This window comes from Ischnura elegans, chromosome 1 (assembly GCF_921293095.1).
Source record: "Ischnura elegans chromosome 1, ioIscEleg1.1, whole genome shotgun sequence".
NCBI classification, from domain to species: domain Eukaryota; kingdom Metazoa; phylum Arthropoda; class Insecta; order Odonata; family Coenagrionidae; genus Ischnura; species Ischnura elegans.
The window spans coordinates 11,394,036-11,421,380 of NC_060246.1; positions in this window are offsets into that span (position 1 = coordinate 11,394,036).

The following is a 27,345-nucleotide window of genomic DNA, read 5'->3' on the forward strand; positions in this document are numbered from 1 at the left end:
ACCTCCAAAATACTTACTTCCTCACTCCTACCATAACCGACGACCTCAAATTTGAATAAATGGCCTTGTCTCCAACGAATAATCCACAACCCCCTTTCTCCAGCTGATTGCATTCGTTCAAAGTACAGTTGAGCGTCGCTATACAATCAGAATTGTTTAGGGATCAAGCCAACTTTATCAAAAAGTTTGGATATGCCTTTAACGTTAAAACAATTTCGGTAAAAAATTTGAATTCACTATGGTTCTGCCGTTAAATAATTATAGGTGGTATATAACACCATTTTTAATGAATATTTTACGCAATATTTCAAGCATTTTTATACATGCATGTATGTATTTTTAGTCACTTCATCCTATTCTCCGCTAGATAGGAATCCACAGTATTAACGATCAAGTGCTAAGACATTCGGCTTATTAATGATCTACTGTACTTCATATCCTTCCAGTGGCGCAGCGAGGGAGAGGTTTTGGGGGATAACCCCCCCCCCCAGAGCTCATAGAAATTTTTAAGTTAAATCTATTTTTTCTTAATTGGATTAATATTGATTATAGAATAGAGTGAGGATTAGAAGTGAGAAAGCCCATGCTCATGTAGTTAAGGCTTTCTAGATTGTGGCATAAACAATATATGGCTGCTCGTATGATCGCCGGAATAAGGATTGGTAGAATGACGGTGACTTGACCACTTTGGTCCCAACATACGCCGAGCGTCAATGGTAATTCGGTATTGCATCACGTCACTTCCATGCGATCAGCGAGAGAGTGGATTTTTTATGTGCATTTAGGTGTCAAATACTATCATTCAAGGTTATCTTAATGGCCTTTCATCGGTGATTCGACTTTAAAATATTTTAATGTATTGTATTTGATTTTTATGTGTTCCCGATTTTTCCCCGTCCTCATTTCGTTTGAAATTCCCTCGTCACGTTAAATATTCGACAGGTAAGTGTGTTTATTGAAGATATTTCTAGCTATCCGACGCCTTCCAATTCTTACTCTAAGACTGGAAGGCAGCATACTTAAAGAATGGAGAAAGAAAAGTGTTCGTAAAGGAGGAGGAACGACGAAGTGCTTGAAATGGTGGGTTAGGAGAGGGAGCTTCTGGATGAGATGCGGAATAGACAGAGGGTATGGATGGGGGAGTACTTTGCGAAGAGTGGATGTTGGAAACAATGTTAGAGGGTAGAATGTGAGGGAGAGGAAGGGGGAGAATAGGGTTTTTAGATAGAATGCAAGGGAGTAGGGCCTTATTGTTAATGGAAGTGGGAAGTGCTTAAAGGAAGAGAAGTTTCCCTGAATGCTTTATAAGTGCTCCTGGCAAACCTACCTTAATCGGTTGAATACTTTAATAATAAATAATAATTCACCAATAACAAAACGATGAACGGATAATAAGTAATTGAGTTCGTCTCTGGCATAAATTGAAAGACAGGTGGGAAATAAAGCCTAAAGTCACGTCACTTAGAATATTATATTATTTTTGTATTAATTCGTTTGCTCAGTCGCGAACTCAAATATCACTCGTGAAGCGAAACCTTCTCCGGAATTGACTAACTATGGATCAGATCAATCAATAACTTATTATTTAAATCATAGAACAAACCGTGCATCACCTCTGAAATTGAATTCAGAGGACTTCAGGACATTCAATTTTTTTTTCACCAGGTAGGCACACCTATCTTACTTAATATCCTATTATTAAAAAAGGAATTTTAGCTTGTACCATCTTAAGACTATCCAAAGCATAGTTACGGAATTTTAAGTTCTTGAGAACCAACAATAACCTCTATAATTGTGAGGCCGCTGAACCAAGCCTCCGCATCAGAGAATAACAAACCCACTGAGTTGGGTCTTTTCTTCGCTACGGTATAAAAGAAGTATGTTGCTCGTCGAGGAAGGGAATTTGACCATCATAATTATTATTATGATGGGGCGATTCACGGATAATGCTTTCCGCAGATGAAATGATGGCTTCAGGCGACTTCGAAACTCAACCCCGTGAGGAATTCACGCTTGATAGGAGGCCATGACTCTTGCGCACCCCATCATAACAGTCGCTCTTGTTGTCAAATTCCATTCCTCGAATAACTGCATACTCATTTTCAACTACTCATAAGAGAAGGGATTTTCACTCTCCGAAACGAAGGCGAGGTTCAGCGGCATTGCCAATTCGGCGTCTATTCTGGACAACAATTCCGGCTCCTACTTTGGTAGTCTCCACTGCCGGGGAATTTTCGTTTTTGTGGTTTATTTTAAGTAAGAGGAACAATATAAACATTTCTTCACTTGAAATTTTTGGGAATATTTTTTTTCATATCGCATACATAACTTCGATATTCATGTCATTTTCTACACCTCAGAAATAGATGTCTACCTTTCGGCTATTTAAAAGAATAGGTAAAAGTTCATGTTTAAAAGCTATATGTAATGCAGAGATATCGTTCTCTATATATAAATACAATGAAATGTACCAACTCAAATATATTGCTGATGATGAAGACGACCGTTTCGCAGTTCTCATAGTTTTTCGCGTATTCTTCTTTACTCTTTCCACCGTAGAAACTAAACTTTTATGTTAAATTTTTTTAAATTCATGAATGCAGTCGAATAAACAATAAGAAAAACGATGAATGACGCGACCCTGCAGAGCTTCGGCAGCATTACATACAAATGCTTAAATATCATTTTTATACCTTTTTTCCGGCGATTGTATGTGATTTTTGTGTCCGGGATGCACTAATGCTACACAGTGAAGATGAAGAATTATAAATGCACCCGGTGTCATTGATGAGGTCAATATAATTGTGTTTTCCCAATCAACTGCATTGAAAAATATGATAATTACGAGTACTTTTAAAAGGTAAAAATTATAGTTACTTGCTTGTTTCGTTGGATCTGGAGCCATTTGCCTCTTTCCATGAGGATGAAGCCAAATCCTAAGATCCGAGTATCATTATTCCTCTTCTGTAACTCTCATGGTGACACAATAAACTGCACAATGCAACTGCACAATTACCACAAGATGCTTCCAAATTCAGGTATTTCTGTACTCCATACAAAGCAATGCACTTCACAGTGCCTAACGAACGATTTGCGTGTTTTAGATGCACACAATGCCTCCTTCTTGTAATCGGAAATTTGAAATAATCACTTCACAAGACGGAAAAAGCACACCACTCAGAAATGAATTCCAACACCATCGTCACATGGTTACCTAGCAACTGAACTATTTTCTGAGTGGCTTCGCACCGATCCGAAAATTTTTCCACTATCAACTCTGAACTGCGTCATGCTTAAGGCCTGAAGACACGACCTCTTACTACGGATAAGGCAGTTCACTACATTTTTAGTCCCTAAGCAAGAGAGCAAATACTGGCAATCCGTTTGAGCAGGAGTGATGCGTCGTGTTAACCGCACGTGTAAATGGTAACGATTATTCATGATGGTTTCGTACGGAATCCAGGGTAATTTTTCCCTTCGAGAGCATTTCCAATTATAATATGGAGCGAGGGATGAAAGACCAGCCCTCACCGCGGCATACGATAGAGTAAACTCAAAATTGAAGGTGTACGGTGAGACGGGGATTCATAAGTCCATACAATGGAATAACGAGCGCCATATTTCGCCATTAGCTGAAGCATAGTCACCCGAAAGACGTAAAGTAAGTCAGGCAGTGCACAAACTGTTGTTTCCACTTAAAATAAAGGAAAGACAGGAATTTAACGGCGCGTGCAATTGCGATTACTCATCCAGCTTTATTCGTTGCCCCTCCATAACTAACTTCTTCTTGACCTAGGGTGGGCATACAAAGACACTTGGTTAGATAGTAAAAAGCTAAACAAAAAATGAAAGTATGGAGCTTACGGGGTAGATTTTACTCTAATAATTATGGGACGGGACGTGGCCCATCTTTCTCAAGGGAGCCGCTAGAGAAAGTTTTCCTCTAGCAGCAACACGTCTGCTGAAATGACCAGTAGCCCAGAGGCAACCATCCTTTGACTCTCCATTTTTCGGTATTAAGATACATTCCATAATGTCGGCCAGTAGCCTATAGTGAAATTAACTTCTAGTATTATTCTAGCTTCTAGTATTAACTTCTAGTATTCTAAAGTATTATTCAGGCGCAACTCGCAGCCGATTTACTGAAATGTTTTGTTTCCCAAATGGTGCGAATTGACCACAAAATAACAATTCATGCAATGCGCATGCCTCACCGGTATCCCAAAGCATACTTTTTAAAAAATAAATCCGCGTTCTAGTTTGATTTGAATTTAGAACAAATTATGCTTCAATACAGTATTTTAGATAATTGCGCAATAGACCATGGTTTTATTTTTTACACAGTATGAAAAATAAGTTCATCATGATTTTGGAAACGAGTGATCAACAAAAGCCTCTATTTTATTATCATCGCATTCCTCCCTACACTATCAGTGCCAAATCATATTTTGTGACTTATATTTAATGAATCACTCTTTCTCTCCCCTTCGTATTTTTCTATCGATGCCAATTTTTATTTAGATTGCGAATTGTAAAGCATCGAATTACATGTAAACATGTATGCAATCTGTATGTTTTCATCATTGGTAATCTATGGAGGAACTACATAAGAGATGAAATGTTGAGGCCTTATAACAGAGATTCATATCAGGGGGGGATCCGAGATTTTTCTCTGGGGGGGGGGGGGGGGGTTCAAATGTGTGAGGAGTCTTCTCATATTTGAGATTAAAAACAAAATACAACAATTACTGCAGAGAATATTCTCTTAATTTTGTTATGAAAGTTATTAATATAAAATTAAATGATAGAGTCTCCGCAATACACATGGGAAAGCGAACGTAATGCTAATCGTATTACAAATCTTATATTTTTTTGAGCGTCTGGGGTTGAGCCTCTACCCCCTCCTAAATCCGCCTATGGTTCATATTATCGCATCGTCAAAAAGCAGATCACGCATCAGAAGCGAATATCTCTCGCAATGGGGATAGGGACCACTCTTTAGCTATAGATATACGTTACTAAGCGGAAACATCCTTCAAATTCTTGAGGACATGCTTGTTTCCGAGAATTTGGGTCGAGTCTCTGTTAATTAAAGCTTGGTACATCGTCATCTACCAAGATTTGAACTTTTAAGCTGTTCTGCTAACATCCTAGAGACCAATTTGACATTATGTCACTGGCGGTACTCGATACTTCGTAGAGATATGTGCATGTCTAAAATATCAACTCAATAAGCCATCCCTCTTAGGATTGAGGATATCAACAGATCTTATCTACTTGTAAAAAAACTTGTTTTATTTTAAGTATTTCCTCCATGATTCCACAGTCCACATCCTTAACTATTGCCGATGCCTTTTTTTTTTGCCTCTTATAGGTATGGCTCATTCAGGGCCCTGCGTTACTTGCATTCTTTTGTCCATGAGACTCACAGTTAGGGCTCCTCGACGTCCGGTAAATCTCTTAAAAGCCTTAAAAATTTAGTCGCCGATTGGTTATTTATAAAAAATGACTAGCGATGAAAATATACTAAATAACTTCTCCGTTGTTTGAGACGAATTTATAATTAATTCTTTATGCCTTCCGTTTTTATTAATCCAAAAATTGAATTGAATTTTTGTGACGAAAGTTCAAATCACAATTTCTATAAGTTCTTTGACTGGTTTTTTCATACGATCAATTTCTATAGATCACATATATGTGATCTCTATCAATATTTTTTGGTGTCCTATATTTTTCGCTGATATTGGACAATCAGTATGCAATTTCTCCAATGGCTATCAATCAGTGAGCGATGATGCCAAGTTGTATTTTTTCTCAATTTAGGTTATCGCAAATATTTCAATACATAACTGGGGTTAACTAAGTTTTCGCTGCAAATGCCGACCGTAGATTTTTTAAAATAAGGCTCACTATATAAATTTACAGAGGTAATTTTGATAAAATCTTCCTATTTCAGGTTTAAAATTTTTGCGTTGAAATGTAACAAAAATCCCCTTTGGTAATATCCTTGTATATCTATCTCATAAATGTAGCTAAAGGTGCTGTCGCTGCTTGAGTCCCGTCAGACTAGACCGAAAATACTGCCGACGAATTTCATGCACTGGCCTACTGCACAGCAATGAGTCTTTCCGAGAAAAAATTCTTGCTCGTTGCTCCGATGCCAGCATTAGTAATTCATAATTCCTGCAATAGTTTTAGCTCTAGGATAGTTTGAGTCGGAATAGACAAAATAGGCTGTAAATGTACACACTTACTGTAATAATCAGTACTAGCTATGTGCATGCATTCCTTGGCGTGTTGTAACTCATGCATGAATCAGAGAGCATTATAAATTTTCCTTTTTCTATGATTAACTTAAAATTTTGTTTGCACGGTAGCGTGTTCTTATCCTTGGCACTCTCCTAGTTTCTGAGCTAATCGCATCTCATTCTCCTGTGTGTGCTTGGCCAGTGTCCGGTGAAAGAGGGCGTGTCTGATTGGTGGCTAGGATGAGTGCTGCATGCCAATCAGTGTGGAATCACCCTGGTGGTGCCTTTAACGGTATTTCGTAAATTCAGGAGGCGTGTACAATGGCAGAGTGATAGGAATAGATAAGTGTACTTTACGATATGGCAGTGAATACTATGAATAGTGTGTTTTAAGATATGGCAGCCAACTATCGGATATATAAATGGGCGTTTGGGGTAATGAGAATCCTACAGGGAGTCTTGAGCCTTTTCACCTGGTGATCCAAATTGACTGATGGATCTTACACTCAGAATAAAAATTCATAATAAGAATTCGGTAAATAGAGGGGAAAGATAGGTTACCTCTTAAAAAATCTCTCCCATTCCCGATTTTCTCGTCACCCCCCAACACAGAACGACCACACATGAAAAATCTTTTTCTGTTGTCGGAGCGCGATTATGGAACAGTTATCCGAAAGATGTGAGGGATTCTGTCTCTCTCTGTCTGTTTTTGAGCAAAGATTTTTTCCACCACATACAAATCCGCGAAAGTGTAGATGTAACTTGTGTTGTTACTTCTCTTTTATAGTATCATTTTATTTTCACTTATAATGTATCCGCCGATCCATATATTTCCCATATACATTTTTCTTCGTTGTTTAGGGTAATATCCGCAGATATTTGGATCCGAGGTATCCGATCCGAACATCCCTAGTACTTAGTATCGCACCATTGGAGTAGTTCCTTTGAATTACGCTTAACATGCCTCAACGTAAACGACAATACCTGATTATCTCCTTAATATCCCCCAAGGAAAACCACAGAAATATTTCCACCGAGCGAGAAAGACAGTCGACTAGCAGATTCAATGGTTTTAAGCATTTGAATACAGTTGAGCTTGAAAACATATTTAGCCTTACGACTGACGAGCCCATTATCAGAATAGTATTTAATTTGCATTGAGAAGTATATAAGAAGTCCTTTCTTTGAGAGATTCGGTTGACTAACAAGGGGAGTGTCACAGAAGTGGGTCTCGGATTTCAATCAAACTTTGTAGTGTCGCATTCCATCGGGAGCTGACCACGGATCATCCCCCATATGAAGTTATACAACCAATAGTTTAAACAATAAACAAGGTTAAGCATTGACAGGTTTATAATGTTCCCTCAGAAATGCGGGCTCAATAATGTAAATGAAACTAGGCCCCCGTATGAATAAATGGGAGAACATCTGATGCTACCACATTACAGAAAGAGATTTCAACTCATAAAAATAAAATTTTCATTGAAAATCATGGAAATAATGATGAACAGCAGCCTTTTGTAAAATGAAAGGTAGAAAAAATTATGCCGCGGCCAAGAATCAAACATAGCATCTCCGGGTAGGAGTCAAGTACCGTAATCACCGCTCCTAGTTGTTGAGACCGTATTTCTGAGGGAATAAAACCAACCTGTAAATGTCTAACCTCGTTTTTGTTAAAACTATCGGTTATATAACCCCATATGGGGGATGATTCGTGGTCAGCTCCCGATGGACTACGAAACTACTAAGTTAGATCGAAATCTGAGACCCTCACTTAGCCACTCCCCTTGTTAGACAAGAGGAGTAAGTAATAGGCTAATATATTGAGGCAGGATTAACATCTGGAAAGTCGCGGTGGGTCTAACTAACCGGAGAGGTTTTTTAAATGAATAAAAGATACTGTCATACATATATTATTTAATTTTTGAGAGTTTTTGCTTATTTGTAATAAACCATTGCAAGCATATTTAAACTAACAATAAGAGTGAGAAAAGTATATAAATTCTTTTCTATGTAATTTTACCAATCCATTCTTGGTTTAATCTTAACAACAAATACTTTTACGGTTCATGAAAACACTTTTGATTTAAAAAAAGAAGTTCGCATCTTTGAATTGACATACAAGAACAATACTTACAAATTAGCTGTAAAAATAAGTATTAGACCACTGGATCATATGGAAAAACAATATGATAACTTCTTTTTACTATCGCCAGCTGTCTTATAAGTATCACGCCTTTTTATTGCTAAAACCCAGATTTTTTCCAATCATAATGCCTCTTTAAGAGAGCTTTAGTCGATACCCGTAATAGATTCGAGAGCAGCGGATAAAGCTATTAATAAAGTACTCATATTGGCCATGACAAGGTGAATTATTTCAAGTAACAATGATTGGGGGGGGGGGGAGAGGGTGTTGTATTTTATTTACGAATGAAAATCATCGCATTCTGAGAGCTGTTATTAACAGAACAACAGAAAAACTCCCTAGCGATATTTCACGTCCACAATACGATCTAAGTGCTGACTGGAATTGCAGTCTTTGACTCTCAAAAAGGATAAGTTGCCATTAATCCTCTGGGCTACTAAGACTATCACTGAAAGAGAGACCGCACTCACCGGGATTCGCCTCGATGGCATGGTTCAGTTGAGTCACTCCGCGATGCAAAATTAGTGTGTTAATCGCACAGTATTGGTTGTACTCAGTTGGGGGGGTCAGGAGGGGACAACTGCCCCCCCAGAAGCGAAAATTAATGTAATTTAAAAGGAAAGTTTGGAACAAATTTTATTTTGAATAAAAATGGTTTGAGCATAAAACGTGTACTAAAAGAAATAATTTTTTCAAGCAAAATATTTAGAAAATGAGCGACTACGGCTTGCCCCCTCCCCTAGTTGTGATCCAGGGTAGACCCTCGTCTCGGTGGTCTAGGGACGACTACTATCACTATTCTAAACATAGGACATAATACTGAATGCGGGTGAGGTGACGTCGAGATGCTGGTAAAAGAAGAAGGTAGGGATGTGGACAAGTGAACAAAACGACCAACTAACGATGTGTCATCTAGCGATTAACTTACTATTTCAAGTCGGAACATCCCGAATGAACTTTAAAATGCATCTAACTTACTGCCATCCCTGACTCATTCACAATCCTGGATAATTAATACTCACCACGATGAATTGCAATTGCAGGCGCATTACGCAGTTAAGGATTTGGAGGAAAAACGACTGCTCCAGGAAAACACGCAGTTCATCCCCGTAAATTAAATTCAATTGAACTCAAAATAAGGAACAATATACGAAAGGTTAAGGAATTCCGTCTCCCTGAAAAAGATCGACCAATTAAAGTGACATTAATCAAGGTTATCTGTAAAATAAATCAGCATGCATGAAATTCTGCTAAAAACCCTAATCAAAATAACTCAAATCAAGTCTTTCTATCGCTTTAATAGTGTCAACTAACGTCTATGATAACATCACCCAAACCAAAACGGGTTTACTGTTAACCTTACGAAAAAATGAGGTTACCATCTTGATATTTTGAGCGTTAGCAACTATAGTAGATCCCATTTCGACATTTTTCCGATCACTGATATGAGGAGCGAATCACACTTCGATGATTAACTGTCGGTTGGCTAGTGGCTAACCCTTTAAGAGTCGCCCGAAAGTGCACCACCACAATTTCAAGCACGAACTCCCTTCATTTCAATCTATATTCAATTCACGATCTATATTCAATTTCGTTACTCGAAAATGGCGTATTTTTTCCAGTCGTTACAATAAACTTTATTTACAACTCCTGATAACGCGGACTCGTGCGCCTTCTTGAAAAAAATCTGAAGCACTGTAAAAAAATTTGAATAACGAATGGCACATGAAATCCTGAAAAGTTTACCTCAGCGAGTATCAGCACTCCGTTAACCATGAAAAATTCTACCGAAGAAAAATGTTACTCTTGACCGGAATTTAAGACAATATTATGTAATAATCAAATGAAGATAGCATTACCAATGCATCTCGTTGGGATGAGTTACTACTATTTGATGCACGGGTTTACTCCGATAGATTATAATTCCACCCACCACAATACTCAACATTCCCGCTCTGTTAGTAAAGAAGTTTTGCAAATGATTGGTTAGGCGTCAGTTGTGTCGCTCATAGATGGATCGTCATTAACTATGTCCACGCTAGCGAACGAGGTATTTCTATCCCGTAATCTATTTTAGTACAGACTTCATCATGAGTTAACTATCGTTTTAGCACTTTCTCCCGTCTAGAGTACTGATTCGAAAGCAAAATAAATGCAACAAATTTATCTTTGTAACCATCGCACAATTGAAGACATTATGAAACCGGTCTAAGACCAAAATTTGAATGCGAAATCCCGATTTGAAAACAAAGCAAGACACGAAAATTCAAAAAATATAATCAGGTGAGCGAGAAAGATGAGTTAGCCATATTCGTTGTCATGCATACGATCTTCCGCGTGAACACCAACATGAAAACCATGACACGCACGAGTACACTAAGAATAAAAGACAAAAATACAATCGACAGAAAAAAGGTATATATGTATTAGAGATTGGGAATAGGGATAGGTTGCATGGGTTTCCTGTTGCCACCCAAAGGGGTACCATGCTAGCATCGCTGGGACCCAATTCTCGGCCTTCGTCATAGAAGCGACGAAGGCCGAATGGCCGGCCCAATCACGCATCTCGTATCTACACCTCTCATGATGAAAGATACGAGAGACGTCCTACTGTGCCATGTTACAGCCCCGCCTTCAAAACAGGCGAATGAAAGGCTGCCTTCGGAAAGGAGAAATGACGAGACAATATTAACATTTCCTTAACCATAATTTATTACAACATGAAGAGTCGCATATTGCTTACAAACAGGTACAATACAAATAAATTACACTATAATATAGCATTACAGAAAAATATGAGGACATACACAAGCATTCATTAAACATTAGAAAACGATATTTCACATTGAACCCAAATAAATGCTACTATTTTATCATTAATGGAGGAATGGAAATTTCATATAATTTCCTAATGCCTCTAAGTGTGTTTGAAGGTCACATAAATTGCCTAACATCTTTAAGTGTCCTACCTAACCCATCAGCTAAGTCACTTTATTCTCCCTCCACTTCTCTAAGGGGTTTATACTCTGCACGCTCCAAGAAGATATTTAATTAATTACCACTACACGACACAACTAATTTCAATTACGCGCGCGGAACAAGATTTAAGATGATTCGAAGAATATTGTTAACGTAGGGAAGACGATCTAAAGCAGTCAGAATAAACTTATTTCAAAACTAGGGTAAAATTAACGGAAACTGATTTATCACAGCCACCTGAAAAAAATACACACGACATAATGAAATCACAGCGTAAGAAATAAGCACTATCGAAATCAGTTGAAGCACAAAATAATGAAAATAAGCTATTTCTTTAACTATAATCTCGTCCACCTGAAAAAGAAACTACGCACCGTGCAAATTGCCCTAATCAAAGGAACTCGGAAACAGGCAAATTTGAAATCAACGGGAGAGAATTCGCACAATCATCAACTTGGAGCAGTGAACAGAGTATTAAATGTTTCTCTAAAGCCCCGTCGGAGGGCCCTACCGCGAATAGACCATGTCTCGTGAAATAACCTTAACCACCCTACACACTGTGTGCCCTGGAAGAGGAGTCGATCCCTTACCTCGAATCATCTGCAAGGTCCCTCGGCGGAAGAACTCTGCTTTCCAACGGCGATCCCACGTCGCACTGCACTAATCACACAACTGACCATTTCACAAGAACACTATTACACTCACAATGCACTAATCACTCACTTCTGTTGCTTGCTGCACTACTGATGATCTTGTAGAAAGTGGTTGAAGGTGAGGAGATCGAAGCCACAATTAAGTTAAACGAAGGCAATTGATAAATCATAGCGGAAAATAATGTAGAAAAAATGCGAATGAAGAGCATTTATGGAAAGGTGTTTTCCAGGGAGTATTAGAAGAACTTAATACAGTGATCACAGACTTTAGAAAGAAAGACGAAGTGAAGAAGCCCGAACCCGTGATTTCGATACCCAGCAAAGTTTAGTAAAAGGCGATGAAATCGGATGATTTAGATGCAAGCTCAAGAAAAAATGCACTAGAATCTACACTGGACTTACTAAAGTAAACCCAATGAAGTAGAAGGAAGTGAAGATTGTAAAATAGAGTTTCGAGATACACGTTCTGAGAAATAATCTTAGTCCCCGTGAAAGACGCGTGCATTGATGATAAGATTCAAATAGCAATACTGAGAGCATTAGAGAATCCAAAATAAATTGGATTATGGTAAAAAGACAATAGAGATTAACAAATGTGAACATTGGTGCAAGCCGCTTTTGTGTAAGAACATCCAACGAGGTAAAGAAAGACTCAGTGAATACAGATTCAGGTGCACTGCCAGAAAATAGAGAATAGAATAAGAAATGCAGTAAAGCAAAATGAAAGATAGCGATGAATTTGAGCAACTTACGATGTGCTTGGAGTTGGAAAGGAGAAAATTCGAGTGAAGACTCAGCTGGGAGAGCATTATTACGTAGCAGAAAATTGAGGAACGGACCGAGACACGATGACTCCCAACGCAGTTGCCTGAAATAAATCGATTTAATATATTTTAATATCTAATTTAAACTCAGTACTACGATACAATTATTGAATTCTAACAGTAGAATTTGACATGGATTATGTAAGGATCATTAATCACGAGAGTAGTAGTAAGGCCCATGACATTGGCAGAGATTAATAGACACTACGGAGTAAAAGCACAAATATTCACGGGTATACACGATAGCCGCATTAAAATCTCAAATATTTCCAAATAAATAATGGACACACAATTGAAATAATTCCTGTTCTTCGGCATTCAATGATCGACTTACATTTTGAAAGCAGGAGACGAGGCAACCACGACGTCCAGGAATCCGCAGACACTCCAGCACTTCAACTTTTACATTACGATTTCCGGCAGCACTCACGTATGTTAACAGCACGGCGGACGAAGAACCATTGAGAATTAGAAGTGACCGCTCTTTGCCTTATATACATGCACATCTAGCGCCGTTGGTTGGGTGGAAAGGGGACATGGTGGGGAAGGACAGGGGTCCGTCTAATTCAGCGTGAACACTCCTGAAAAATTGAATCGGAGAACTCTCGTTGAATGGTGTTTTTTGAAGGATAATGTGGATAGGGTGGGAAAGGACCTTTCAAAAGTGGAGAAGATGACGACATTCTTTAGAGCTGCCGTCAAACAACTCGCAATCGCGTCAAACAGAAGACAATCACACGACCATCTCTCCCAAACCACCCCGGTTGCCAATAATAAGGAGCTGCATGAAGTCTGGCCCGCTTACCGTTAGCCGTCAAGAGGCCGAGAGCGCGTTCGATGACTGCTATGTCCCGCACAACCCGAAAATGCACCCTCCGTATGCTCGGGCGAAGTATTGGATATCGTCCGATTCGACTTGGAGGCAAGCAATACGAGGGCATGGGATTTTCCACAGCACAGACGACTCAGAAGATCGTCTTCACGGAATTGTCCGACGATGCCGATACGAACGTGGAAGTTTTTTATTCATTTATTTTAATAGATTCTTCACACTCAGCAGTAACGGAAATGAATATTTTAAAAATTTATAAAAACGTGATACTGGCAATAATTCGAGATTTTATGATCGGGCAGTCTATAGCTCTGCATTTTTAATGGTTCCTTTATTGAAAAATAGAGTGATCGCCATTTAGGCAAAATGCAGTCGCCTATCTGCCCTCCAACATGTCGCTGGGGTGTTTGGCAGGGGGTGACAACAAGGCATCAGCTTTCAGCATGCGACATGATCCCCGGTTAGTCGTACGTAAGCGGTGTCTTAACTAATCTTGGACTAGGTTAGGCGATCTGTCGTAGACGTTAAATAGTGGAATCCTGGCAGGCAGTGTGTACCACTCTAAGACGATAGCAACTTTTCCCAGCCAAATGGTTGTCTCCTGAGAATTTCAGGCACACTTACATAGTTTCAAGAATATATGAATCACTTTATTCCGTCATGACATTGTTGAAAGGTTTGAAAGAGGGTGCGGGTTAATTAGGGTTAGGAAGGGCGCATTTTGGCAGTTGGTGTCCGGATGGTACCCAGAGGCGGTCTGGCCAGTTCGGCTGTACGGCGATCGCCCTCACAACGCTCGCTTCTACTGTGAGGTATACATGAAGGGCGTAATTAGAAATGAAGCAGATTACTTGAACTTCAGTTTTATTCAGTTATTAAATTCTAAGTTTCCATTAGTTGCTTCAATATAAGAACTTACATGGGTGAGTCTCCAGGGCGCGAGGGAGGTTAAACGCCCCTAACTGGCTGCACTTGCAACTGACTACATGTGCACCACCCGTACACCCCAAGCACCAACTGCCAAAATGCGTCTTTCCTACCTCCCTACCCCTAATTAAACCCCACCCCCCTTTAAACCCTCCATCTATGTCATGACGGAGTAAGGTGATTTATATGGCAGTGAAGTTTTCTCGGGTTTCACACCGGGTCAGGTCCTCCATTTCTCCTTCCGGAAGGAGGAGGAGGTATTTATATATTTTCAAAACCACCTGTACCTGAAATACCCAGGAGACAGCCATCTGGATGGGAAAAGTTGCTATCGTCTCAAAGTGATGCATAACATTGCCTGCAAGAATTCCGCTTTTTAACGTCTACGACAGATTACCTGACTTAGTCCAACAGTATGACACCGCCTACCTACGACTAACCAGGGATCATGTTGCATGCTGAAATCCGATGTCTTGTCACCCCCTGCCAAACACCCTTCTGACGTCTCGAACCTCTTTCCATTGAAAAATCTTGAGCAATGCAGAGCTATTAGAAGGTATAGACTGCCCGATCATAAAACCTCGAAATATCGCAGATATTTTATAAATTATATATGTTAAGTTCTCATCACGTACTCCCTGCCCCGCTCGCTTCTTCCTTCCCTCCCCTTGCATCCAAGATCGTTTTCAATAATGCGTAGACACCCACGAGTCCCACTAAACTGAAGGGGTCAGGTAAGTGAAAAATGGGACGCATGAAGCAAACCTGCATTCGCTGCACCAAGTACCGAAGAGGACGGAAGCGGACGCGACTGAGTTGCCGACGCTGGAGTCAAATTCCAGGAGCAAAAACCCAATCCCATTTAAGATTAGCGGATGGAATGCACTGAGGTAACCCACGTCCACATTCACGTTGGGTCTAGACAGGTTTTTCTTTCGGGCTCCTTCGCGAGGTTCATCCTCTCCGCAGATTTTAATGAATACATACCATTCCAAAAATAAACTTAAAGTAGAAACTCGTTTATGCTTGTGGGAAAAAATTTAAACATTCACATTTTTGTCACGCACATCTCTTGGGCTCTCCATTATAAATACATACATGAGGGTATTAAATACAACTTTTATGCAATGAGGCTCAAGAATTCAAGTAAATTAGTAAATCTATTATTTGCTTCAGACTTGAGTAATCTTCTATATTATTTCTACTGTATAAATACCTTTTTCTCAAATTATACGCAACCAAACTCGACAAATGAGGTACCAAAATGCACAGAATTTCTCAGAGAACATGCGACGGCATATCTTACTTCCTAAATATTGCTATTGTTTCCTAAAATTGTTTTTTAAATAATTTATAATAAAAAACGGTAAATATTCCTGACGTTAACGGCGCACAAACAGATACATTTGTTCATTTGCAACAATATCTCGCATTCTTTAAATAACTTTTATCAAAATACGGCTGATTCCACATTCAAGTCTCCTGTTGATACGTAAGTATGAGTCATCATATGCGTTTAACAGGCAATAGTGTAATTACTTCCAATGTTGTGTTTAAAGAGGTCCTCTGACCTCAATTTGTACATGAACATTCCAATTAAATTTGCATATAAGAACCTGCCTTTTTTTCTACATTTTAAAATTAGAAACGCGCCTATCCCTCTGTGGACCTGCATTGAAAAGAGCGGGGAGCGGGCGCATCACGCTCGTATTACTTATTACGTACGTATAATTATTACGTATTACTTCAATTTCAACTGTCAACACCTTCAATTTGTGTTACTTTCATCATTAATAAATCATTTTGACTAAATGTTGGAAAAGCTGGACTGAATAGTTATCTTAACATTCCATTGCGAAACATGAAACATGACCCGGGTTTCAAAAATATGTCATCTTCAGGTGCTCCTACGGTACCGCAGCTCTCTTATATACATATTCCTAGTCAGGAGTGGGGAAGGAACTAATATTGAGGAAAGTAGAATCGTCATACTCACTGTATCTTTGCACCCAGATGTCGTAGAGAAATGAATTTTTAGCTCATATGAAAATTAGGACTTCGATAAGATATCAATTAATTTTATTTTGCTCCGTTTCCTATCACTGTTAAGTTTCAAATTTCACAAATATTATCAGTAATCTTTTATCGAATGCTCTGCCCCGTAATCGCTATTAAATTTTATTTCAATAAGGACATGTTTAACATATCATTCCAAACTGCGTTCATCGACCAACTGAACTCAGCAAATTTGATGAGGCAGAGGACAATTATATCATCGTTTGTCAAGTTGACTCCAGAATGAATTATATTCTTTAAATAATTTAATTTTCCAATGGATTCAGCTCCCTGGACTTACAAATGTAGAATTTTCCTCCTGGAAATCATGGTTACAGGTATTTAAACGTTAGGAAAAATACTTTTGTTGTCAGCGTTTTTAAATGACCTTAAAATTTTCCTGTATTTGATTGAGAATTTTTATTGTCATTTTTCCGCCATAGACTCTAGTCCAGGAAATGAATAGAAGGAAATGAAACAGTGCAAAACCTAGCAATTTTTTCAAACTGAATCGATTTGCATAAAAATTTGGGACTAGGCTAATCTTACCCTCTACTTCGAAATCTTTATCATGCCTGTGGGAGCTGTTTATTTTTATAGGGGTGAAAACTACCCCTAAATGCCAGAAGTTAAAAAACTACACTTTAAAACTTTCATACACTAAAATGTAGGTTGCATTAGCTGAATAATGATTGATTTATGCTTTTTGGACATAACTTCATGATATTTAAACCCTTAAAAATCAACCCTTATTCGGGGTTAATGAAAAAAAATATTTACCACAAAAACTATATTTTTCGTCAAAGTGTCCTAATTTAAGAACGAAGCCGATTAAAATATGTACTTATTTCATTTTGCAATTTTTCAACCCTTGAGAACCACCAAATATAACATTTCAATGCTTATAAACTACTTTAAATAGGTATAAATAGGAAAAAAGTAAATTTACACACAAACGTTTCTTTAAACAAAATTCCATTAAATATATTCATGCGTAGAGAGATATATATACAGATAAAAATAAATATTTTAATCATCTTCACCTTATATAATTATCGTGGTCGTCGACGTCATCCTTGCAGGAATAGAAGGATCAACAACTTTGCTATTTCCACGTAGTAATATATTAAATATACTTATTACTTACTATATTTATTAAATATAAATTGCTATGTGGAAATAGCAAAGTTGTTGATCCTTCCATTCCTGGGATTATGGATTTCCACAAAGTTACGCCCTCTAATTGTATTGACGTCTTCCTTGTCTTCTTTTTATACTGGACAATCCTCACCAAAGCGCCCAGAGCAAATCGAATTGCAATGTGAATCCACTTTTCTACGACCACATGAAACGACGCACCCTTTATTGTGATTATAGAAAATCATTTTGAGAAGTTCTTCCCTAGCAGGCGGTCTATTCATTTTAAAAGGGTGCAATGGTAAATAATTAAATGTATTCATATGTACAAATTATATAACACAATCTAACGGGTACTGCATGGCTTCCAGGATTCCCTGCACACGCATGCGGACACGATACACGCGTGCGAGCGAACACATGTGTATGTGTATGTACACATTTAATGGGTATGCGTGTTTATTTTGGAGTACATTGGAGTGTATACGTCAGTGCTAAACGTGTAGCATAGAAAGTGCATATCGGTTTTGTAGATTATGATAGCAATCTGAATTGCGCTGTTCGAATTTTTCAAAAAAAATTAATTAATTTAATTTTCAAACATATCTCCTTCGTTTGTTTTGTTGTTGTTAAATTGTTCATTTAAAATATTTTTTAGGTTTTTTAAGGGCTACTAGTAACTCATTTTAAGGTCCTATTAATTCCTTAATTTTGAAAGGGGTTAGTCTAAAGGGTATAAATAAGATGGGGCTCGCTTGTAAATAGAGACTTTAAACGGCCATATCTCAATAAATATTTATCGTTAAAAATATTTACTTAAAGCAAAAATCTGTGAAATTACATTTGCTACAATTTGTTACGCCAACTTTTCTCGTATTTCCCGTATTTTGTGTCTCCCATTATTACCCAGTTGAATGTTTGTCCTGGTATCCTTCTTTTAATGTATATCTTATTTTTTATTGATTGTAACTAACATTTGGCCATTTCCATTCCGTTTATATCGTTCGTCTGTACATCCCTCGCTGTCTCGGCTATGACTACTGCTGTGGGAAAATCCAAAGGTATAGGTGTTAATCCTTTCTCGCTGGATATTGCCTTAGAAAGCATTCTTGGATTTAATTCATGGCCCTCTCCATATAAAAGCCACATTGAACCAGTTTTTTCTAGACATCTGTCTTCATGCTTATGGTCCTAAAATCTTAATACTTCTATGCTCTCTTATTTTTGAGAATAGGAATAGATTTTTCCTCTATAAATTACTAGGTATACCGTAGAATGGGGTGACTGTGTGAAAGGGGGGTTACTTTGTCCTTTTTTCGCATTTTACAATTTGCGTCGCAACCCTTCGTCTCGTGAAAGAGATTCACTGCGCATTTCATTTGTCAGACATGCCGCGCTATGTTGTGGTAGCCTTCTTAGCACGTGTAGTTAGAGGTGGAAAGATTTTTTGCGACTTTTTTCTCTAAAAATATCTTTAAAAAGCTTATTTTTCTAAAACATGGTTTTTAAGGAATAAAAATGAAGTCCGGCAGGGTGTAGGTACCGTAAATGTTCATATGCGTTCATTTTTTCTGCTTTAAGATTTAATATTCATTGAAACACTTTGTGGCTTAAACCCAAAACGATGAAAGGTTGGGCCATCGCAGATGTAGCTTTGCCAAAGCATAAAATGCTTGTAAACTAAGTAAATATAGTTTTTGATTGGTGGAAATTGTGACATTTTTTTTACCATACTTTCTAGCCCAAAAATATGTCACAAAGTTAAGTACGTGTGAACATGCAAAACTTGTTAAAAATCCACCCCATTGGACGGTATTCATTATAAATACAGATTTTTACTGATTACGGTGAACTGCAATAATTTTCAGTCAGAATTCCACATATATACAACATTTTCATAATGGAGGCATACCTTTTTAAACATATGGCAGAAAATCGACGAAGTAGTTTACATGTCGCCAGTGAAGTTCAATTAAATAAAAGAGGGAAATCCCGTGTAAGTGAGTTTTGAATTTATTGTAAGTGTGAATGCGATTTCAATACATTCGTAATGTTTGTAGTGATAGGTTGTATTTGAGAACGTCAATGGCGACGAGATGGCATGCGAAAGGGAACGGGGATGAAGATGGGATGGGAAACGGATGCGAAAGGGGATGGATGGGGCTAGAATGGGTGATGAAGGATGGAGAGGGAATAGGGATGAAGGACGGGAAGGGGGATGGATGGGATGGGGCATGGGATGGGGATGAAATGGCCAACCCCCACCCCATCCCCAATCCCATCCCATATCCCATCCCATCCCCCATCCCATCCCCAATGCCATCCCCCATCCCATCCCCCATCCCATCCCACATCCCATCCCCCATCCCACCCCCCATCCCATCCCCAACCCCATCCCCCGTCCCATTCCCCCCCATCCCCCACCCCATCCCCAATCCCATCCCACATCCCATCCCCAATCCCATCCCACATCCCATCCCCCACCCAATCCCATCCCCAATCCCATCCTACATCCCATCCTACATCCCATCCCACATCCCATCCCATCCCCCATCCCATCCCCCATCCCATCCCAACCCCCATCCCATCCCACATCCCATCCCCCACCCCATCCCCCACCCCATCCCCCACCCCATCCCATCCCCAATCCCATCCTACATCCCATCCTACATCCCATCCCACATCCCATCCCATATCCCATCCCATATCCCATCCCATCCCCAACCCATCCCCCATCCCATCCCACATCCCATCCCCAATCCCATCCCACCCCCCACCCCATCCCCCATCCCATCCCCAACCCATCCCCCACCCATCCCACATCCCATCCCACATCCCATCCCCCACCCAATCCCATCCCACATCCCATCCCCAATCCCATCCCCCATCCCATCCCACATCCCATCCCACATCCCATCCCACATCCCATCCCCCACCCAATCCCATCCCCAATCCCATCCTACATCCCATCCTACATCCAATCCCACATCCCATCCCACATCCCATCCCATTCCCCATCCCATCCCCCATCCCATCCCCCACCCCATCCCCAATCCCATCCCACATCCCATCCCCCACCCCATCCCCAACCCATCCTTCACCAAGTCCTACAAAAAATTAAGGTATCGGGAGCTGGTGATATATCTGCATAGATAATTATTAAAATACAGGAGGGAAAACTTGAATCCAAATCTACAAAAAATGTGGTCTGCAGGGGGATATTCCTAGACATTTCGAGATGAACTGCAACATTCTTATTCCAAAAAAGAATGGATCAAAGAAATTTGAAGATTTTAGGACCAAGAGCCTAAGTCATCAAATATTAACTATGGAGAATGTTTCTTCATGGGAACAAGGCAGACAAGAGTAGGAGAGACAAGAGTTGGAACAATCAAAATGTGATGATCACATAGAAAGTGGGATGTCCAATTTAGGAATGGGGTCTTGCAGAGTATAGTTTAGAGACGTTGGGAATAAAAGAAGCCTTATTAAAAACTTTAGAAGAATAAAGGACATCATAATCGGCCATATCTTTAGGGATGGTGTCATGATGACGACCATTGTCGAAGGACAGGTGGACGTGACGAGGTTAAGGGACAGGCCTGACTGAGTGGCAATGGACAAGCTATTAAGAGTACATTCGAGAATTTAGGCTTAATTATGAAAAAATTAGCAGAAGGGAAAGTGGAGTGCATTGTTGCTTCAAACCAATCTTCGGAATGATGACTTGCGATGATAATTATGATGAAACAATTAGAAGAGCAGTATGATAAAAAAATAAAAAAACAGCCGAATGATTCTCCAGCTGATCCAGTTCTATTCCTTTTATTTTTGCAAAGCTGAAAAAGTACTCTCGTGACTTGGCTATAATTTCCATTCGATTATGGGAGAAGAATGGCTGTAAAATCATGTAAAATGCCAGTTTAAGAAAAATAATTGAAGAAATATTGGAAAACAAATTGAAAAATTCCAGAAACAACTTAAGAATGTGGCAAACTTGACTTGTATTCTAAGCAATATTTGAGCAAATCCTAAAACCCAACGGAACAATCTGACCCATAAAAATCCTAATTAAAAAAAAGGAAAAACTGAGAGATATTTTTACAACAAAGTGGAAATTTGTACTTTTTGGCCAATGCTCATTATTAGAACAAAATGCTTCAACGGACACTAAGACTACGAAATTTATGATATCTGAACTGAATAGTGGATATCAACCTTGACTGAATATTAAAATACTAAAACAAATGGTAACCATAAATGATTCTCTGAAAATATTCATAGGTGGATTTAAGGGGGGGCACGGGAGCCCACACCCTCCAAGATGACTTGCAGCTGAGGGGAGATGAATGGTACAGAAATTGAATTTATATCGCAGATTTATAAAAACTGTATGAGAGTGCACTGAAATTTAATAGGGTACAAGAATCACTGCACATACAGCCATGGGAAAATTCAACATTAGTGGTACAAGAAGCCCACGTCTTATCTCTGCATGAAAAGTTGAAAAGATGTTTCATTTCGATAGGGATGAATGAAAATTTCAATGTAATTTTATACAGAATACAAGGGAATATATTCAAATTGGTTTAAAAGTTTATAGAAAAAACTTGAGATCCTAAACCTGAAAGTAGTTCTAAGATGTGTTTAGTGCTATAAGTTAGGGCCTGTATAAAATTTATCATTTTTATAAAAGCAAAATTTTAAGTTACTTCCTGTGATACGCTACGGATGCCAGAGAGCAAATATCTAAATGGGCAGAGTATTTTCCTAATAAATTGATAAAATGGGGGAGACTCATACAATTGGGATTGAACAAGAATTCTTTACTTAGCCAACGAGGTATTACTTCAGAAGTGACATTAAAAAAAATATAATTCACTCTATAATCTATCAATAATTAAAAATAATTCTGAAGAAAATAATTTACATTCTGTCATTCTCTACTTAATATATTCACAAAAAAATGATGATTTCATTTTTTGAAAAAGAACTTTTGCAAAATGTTTTGAGAAAATATTTAATTTATCAATTGAGAAAGAAAAAAAAACATGAATAAAAATTCAAGAAACTGATTTTCAATGCAGTGCTTGGATGAGCAATAATAAAAACAATGAAAGGAGATTGATTACATGCAGTGGTCATGATGCATCAGGATTATGCAAAGAGGTGAGATAAAATGAATGTATCTAAACTTGTTTGGAAGAACTGAAAGACTTTGACTTCATTTTGCATTAGTATAAATTAGGCTAAAAAATCAAGAAATACTTAATGGCAGAATATGCATCATGAATCAAAAGAATAAACTCATGTGGATATAGTTTTTAAAAATTGAATTGAATGTAGAAGAAATTATTGTTTAAATGAAATTAATACGAAAAATTAAATTGAAAGTAATATTGATTGGTTGTCCTCAAAAGTTTATTTCAATGTAATATAAATTTTGGACTGTTATTCATACTAAAGCAGACTTGGTTTACGCAGAAGAAAGATAAAGGTGCTCAGGACAATATTTGTGGAGAAATTTACCTTAGTGAATCTATCAAATGTTTTTACATCATCCTGATAATGCAATTAAATTTTAATAGGTTGACACCTTCCTTCTTCTAGCTGGCCTATAGTTAGCTAGCCTACTAGGCTACCTGGTGCACCATATAGGGAGAGAGTGGGTTAGTACATGCAAGGTAAATAAATGATCCTTCCCCCAAGACATAGCACACTCTGCAATGCAACATATGGAAAGTGAATGTGGGAAAGGAGGAAATTAACCCTTTCACATTCAAGTGACACAGTTTCTAACCCGTGCACTGCAATGGTATGCTGTGAATGCCAAACCTTGTTTCAACATAAAATTCTAGATAACGCTCTTTAAAATCCTAGCCTTACTCGAAGCAATAATTCAAAACCCTGAGGGCCCAAAAACTAAGCTAGGTGTGAAACTGGTGTCCTCTTGTCTTGAGCCTATGGAGAGAGTACATGCAAGGTAAATACCTTTCCCCCAAGGAATTGCATTAGCTCCATTGCAGTATACAAGTCATTGTGGCACAAGGAGGAAGTTACTACTTTTTCATCCAAATGACAGTTTCTATTCCATAATGCTGCAGTGGTATACAGCCCATGTCAAACCTCAGTTTGACAAAAAGTATAATTGACTCACCTAAAATAACCTAGTCTTACTTGGCACAATGATTCATGGTTCTAAGGGCCCAATCTAAGCTAAGTCACTCGCATTCTTCTTCCTGTGGTCTTCTTGTCCTGGAGTCTCTCTCTTCTCCTAAATTTGGAGGACTCGGGAATCACACCCAACCTTTTGTTTCTGTACAATCAAAAGGCTCAAAATTTTTGCTGAATCATGCAACCCATCAGATAAAATGCATGCAAGGTTCACACACGTATTGCTGTTTTTCTTCTATCTTCAAACTCTCATCATTTTGCTTCATCCTCCACGCAATCCTGGAAGAGAGTGGGTAAGTGACGTGAATGAAAAATACCAAACTGTAAGTTATCCAAATATGTATCATAAAATCAAAGAAATTATAATACATAGTACACATACATAAATTTCCTCAATATGGTACCTTTATGCCAGTTCCCTATGGTAGCATAATATATGTATACCATTTGTGAATGCATATTGTAACCGTTGAAATTTGGCAGGTTACATAAATTGGTTTGAATGGATGTTTTTGAGGGAAGGAGAGCTTTATGTATTTGTCTTATATAAGTTTGACCGTGTGTGTGTGGGTAGTTCAGTGTGAATGGACTTGTGTGTAATGCATTTCACCTCCCCCCCAATTCTCCACCTCCAGATTTTGGGGTTTTCCCATCACGTGACTTTATGTATGAGCTGGCCCCAAAGAGAGAAGAGTGCACTCCTCCTCACCCACCCACACCCACCGAGGAGTGATGGTGCAAGGCTGCCTACGACCACCTGATTCTCCTTCCCCTATACATTCACCCTCTCCCCCCAAATAGATAAAACATACTTTAACTCCCCCCATGGTGACTTACCTCTAGAAATAGGCCTCTTTCTCATTTTCTCCCCACCTTCCTCACCCCCTGAAAACCAACCCTCTTTGGGGCATGAAACCTAAGGAGCCACCAGCTGAAAGAGATGCATCAACCCTGGCCTTATCATGCTGACGGAGGCTCTGCCAGTTTGTCAGGGCAAGCGCCTCATTACATGAGTGGTCTATGGAGAGAGAGGGAGAACCTGGAGGCAATGGAGTTTGGACCGGAAAGGAGGAAATGAGCGGAAAAAGGAAACAGGAGAATGAATGGTAGATTTCCATCATCAATAAGAAGAAGGTCAACCCATGTCATCCCACCAAGTATTCTCTCAGCCCAGGGTGTGTAGAAGGTTTAGCGATGAGATATGAAGTGAAACAATTTGCAATTTCCACATAAAAATTTATTAAACTACAGTCGATATGTTTTGTGGGAGTCTTGATAATTCTGCAGTGCAGCGAAACATGTCGACAGTAGTTTAATAAATTTTTATGTGGAAATTGCAAAGTGTTTCACTTCATATCTCATAATGGATCTCCACAAAGTATCTGCCTCGTCCATTCAATTTAGGCTCAGCGATTCCCGAAAAGGAGCCATTTGAGGAGGTCATCCCTCAGCCTTGAACAAGACGGGAAAACTTGATAAGCCGAACCACAATCCTGAATTGCATCCCCAAGTAAAGAAGAACCTTCACTCAAAGCCCTGATCTAGTGTTGTTAAAGAAATCCAGAATCCCCTCCCCCCCCCCCAGAACCGAAGAAAGAAGATGAAGGTACCTATGTTGAAGAGCCTTTGCCCATGAGTTTTTTTTAATTGCATTTTTGATTCTATCCTCTTTTCCCCTTTCTTGAGTGATTGCATGCGCTCAAGTATTTTTGGACAGGGTGTACTTTTCTATCTATAATTATGCTTAAGATTAATGTTTTCTTTTTGTTAACTCACTTTTGGGTGTTCATGTGTTGGTGAGAAACCAGGCCAAAGACTGATTGGAAGGAAACTTCCTGTTTTCTTTTTATTAAGTTGTCTTTGTTTTGTTGATTTAATAATTTTGGTAACATCCACTGGCCAGTTTGATGTTCAAAGCAGAGAAAGAAATTGAACAATTTCATGTGTTCTATGTGTATATAACCCTTTATTTCTGCATTAAATATTCTGTCGAACTCAGAATCTATGTTAGAAGCTCTCATTTTTTGTGTACCCCAATCATTGCAATGAGCCTCCCCACATAGGGTAGTTTCCTTCATCAAAGAAAACACAAGGCATGGATTCCGATTTGTTACCCATGATTAGTGCATTCATAATATAAAAATAATTTGGTTTTAGAAATTCCAGTTTAGACGAATGGCAATGGTCTATTTTTAACCGCATTTGAAAAAGGTCAGATTGGTGCCCATGCGATGCCACTCGATGTGACGTCACCTAGTTTCTATACGAGTAGATAGGAGTTTTACATCGTCTGAGATTACCAATGCATGCATGAGGCACAGAGCTCAGGGAAACATCTCTTAATAATCAACTATTTAAACTGCCTGTGGCCAGAAAGTTTCCCTCGTTTGATAGGGTATTAATAATCCTTATTTAAGCCGAGTGCTACCTGCTAGCAGGATACTCTGTTACCTGCATCACAGCAGCGCACATATCCTCGCCACAATGTCACCTCACACATCGACAGCAGGAACCATAATGACGTCAGACGGGCTTTTCCCAGCATTCATACTTAGCCGTCGCATTTTTGCCCGCTTGAAATTTCTCACTTTTCATTTAATCATGAAAAATATATATAGTAATTTAAAAATCTAAAAGGGTGAAACACGTACTCCAGGAGTGATAACCTTTCGATTTAGGCAATAAAAAAATATTAGGAAACCACCCTATTCTCCCTTCCCCTCTTTTCCTCCCTTCTCTTTCTCCCCTCTTTCCAATAAACCAACCAACCCCCACCTCCTCATGTCACAATATGTATTTAGTCCCCATATGTATGCATGCATGCTATTTTATTCCATTGATCTTTGTGCAATTATGTACATAGTTCATCAGAGCTATCTTAAAAAGACCCAATTATCATTGAGTCAGTAACCCTTTACTTTTCACCATCTCTTTCAACTCTTATCTCATGTGGTCTCTCTATAACTCTATAACACACTCATGAAAGAGAGATCTTATGCTACCTCCATACCAATTGGTATCATGCTCATGAGCTTTTCTTTGAATGAACTCTGTGGGGGAAATATAAAATATTGACATGTTTTGAAAAAATTTTAACGTGAGGAGATTTGCCACTGGCTGAACTTATGGTACATATTCTTTTTTTTTGTAAAAGTTAGCAAACGGGAATATGAAAATTTTTTTCATGCCTTGTTTTTTGGAGAATTCAATAAATCATCTCATCAACAAGGAGCCACATTTAAAGTAAAACTCGTAAAATATATACAAAGTCAAGATTGTAGGTATTCAAGATATGGTGCAACATTAGAATGATGAAGATACAATCTATTGACCTAATAACTAACATTAAGTGCTAAGACAAGATGGACTC